Here is a 2,673-nt window from a genome sequence, read left to right on the forward strand (position 1 = left end):
GTTGTTTTAGTTAGCACAACTGCTTTTGCGTTGTTGGCGATTGAGTTTTAAGACGTAACAAATGCAGACACCGTCTGGAAAAATTCTATGCAGGCTCACTTCTGTACCAAGTCCGGAACATTACAAGAGCAGGCAGAGAGCTTTGACTCCCAAAGAGAGAAGGGCTCTCTCTTCCCAGCCTCATGCTCACAAAATTTCCATTAGGTTCAGGCTCAGGCTGTGGCTTGGGACAGAGGCATGGAGGGTTACAGCAGGACCATCACAGCTAGATTCTGGAAGAGTCGGAACTAGAATGCACTTTATTTTATGTCCAGCACAGCCCCCCACCCCATATCCTGTAAGCTCGTGGCTCCATGAGATCACCCAGGGAAACTAAAATCCCACGGCACACGTGCCCCTCCACCCTGCCCCACTTAGCTAATCATCTCACTGGATACAGGTTCTTATAAATTCACATTTTCAAGGGAAAGCCCTTTCGGGGGAGCAATGGGTCCACATTTCATATGGGAAGAAAGTTCCCAACTGTAGAAATAGTAGGGAAAACACCAAAAGGAACCACAATCTCCTCTGAGGGATCCCCCACAGCTCATCTTGACTACACTGTCCCTGCCCCAAACACATGCATTACAGAGTGGGGGGTCCCACAGAGTAGATGGACATTTGCTAATTCAAAGGGACCCCTTTCTCTTTGAAATCCAATTGCACATGACGAGGACGGAGGCCTCTCAAGCCAGTGTCCAGGGCTGTATTCTGTAATTTCCTCTCTGGCCAGCTTGGAGTGGCCTTAGATTTAAAAATCAAGCCAAAAACGGCTCACTCATTGGCCTTTTTCGCTTAGCACAAGGGCCAGCCAGCCCACTGGGCCCAACACAGGTCCATCTTTCTGCCTAAAGCTCTGCTGACAGAGTCTTCTTCTTTCTTTGTAAATGAGGACATGGAGTTTCTCTAATGGTGAAGGCTTGTCAGCTTTAGGTTATACAAATTGCCTAAGGGGACTGTACCCGTATGTGGTGTCCGAGCCCGATTCACACCGTGACATGAGAATTCAGGCCAAGGACAGGAACTTTCCTCTCCACCAGCTCCAATAGCAAACTTCAAGAAGGGAGAAGGAAGACATAAACTCAGCTGTTTCATGGGCAGATGTACTAAACACTGAACCCATTCTGTTCAACCAGCTTTCAGAAAAGGAAATAAGGGCGCCTGGGTGGCTCAGTTGGTTAAGCGACTGCCTTCGGCTCAGGTCATGATCCTGGAGTCCCAGGATCGAGTCCCGCATCGGGCTCCCTGCTCGGCAGGGAGTCTGCTTCTCCCTCTGACCCTCCTCCCTCTCATGCTCTCTGTCTCTCATTCTCTCTCTCTCAAATAAATAAAATCTTAAAAAAAAAAAAGAAAAGAAAAGGAAATAACCCTCAAGGACAGTAGCAAAAGGACAGAGTGACTCAAGTGACAACTCAGCTCTCCCCTGTCCGAGCAAAGGCCCTCCCTTAGGGTTCCTTTTATAATACTTCCCTTAGCATCCATCACAGCACTGTGCATCTAACTAACTGCCAGGGTCACTGACTCGACTCTTGGACACGAGCCCTCACCTGGGCAAAAGAATCTAAAATGGTTTTACAAAACAATTCCTAAATGGTTTTGGTAAATCTAGGTATCAAGGCAAACAGGAATGCTCTGAAAGAACCTCCTGAGGCTGAGTAAAAACTGTGTGTCCTTTATGGAAAATACCCCCAAAATGGGCTAATGTCAAACAGCAGTCAAGAGATAAAAGCAGAAAGATGAGCAAGTGCCAGATCAGAGAGAAGGGGAGGGGGAGAAGAGAGAGGAGGGGGGAAGGGAGGACAAAAGAGGAAGAAATTAGCCAGCTAGGGCACTAAGCAATGTCAGTGGTTGACAGAAACTGAGGCGCATGGAGACAAGAAATAGTTCTGTAGCACACAGTGAGCCTACGAATAGTCTTCTTACACCTTCTCTCATCTTCTTCTCTAATGTTAGCAACACCCTCCTCAAGGAGAGATCTACAGACAGTTTATCTTGAGATAAGTCATAACTGATAAAACTAGATCTCCTAACCTGGCTGAGAATCAGTTGTTTTGTTTTTTTTTTTAATTTTATTATTCATTTGACAGAGAGAGAGGCAGTGAGAGAGGGAACAGCTTTTACAAACTCCAAAGTCTGAGACCAGAAGGAAAGGTCTTGAGTCATAGGGCAGGGTTAGATACAAATAAGCATATTCGGATAGCAAGAAACTATTGAAACTTTGTAATAAGTGACTGAGTAAGAGGCTGGTGCAGCGAGGACAGTGACCAGGACAGGAAGTAAGTTAGTAGGCCTCTCCAGGAGCCCCATCCCTTACAGACCTACAAGCCTATTCAGTTAGTCCAGTTAGCCACAAAACCAACTCCACGATTCTAAGACCGTAGTGATTCAGTGGCTCCAGTTCAAGGTCAGACATTTTGATTCCAAGAGCTCATGCTTTTCCATCTTCTAAGAAGGTAAGTTCCCACTGCTGTCAGAGAGCATGTGGATTTCCTCATTCACTGAGGCTGAATATCCTGAAATTTTTTTTTTTTTTAAAGAATCTATTTATTTATTTGACAGGGAGAGACACAGCGAGAGAGGGAACACAAGCAGGGGGAGTGGGAGAGGGAGAAGCAGGCTTCCCGCGGAGCAGGG

This window comes from Leptonychotes weddellii, chromosome 12, assembly GCF_054177405.1.
Source record: "Leptonychotes weddellii isolate Sample4059 chromosome 12, ASM5417740v2, whole genome shotgun sequence".
In the NCBI taxonomy this organism is placed as follows: Eukaryota; Metazoa; Chordata; class Mammalia; order Carnivora; family Phocidae; genus Leptonychotes; species Leptonychotes weddellii.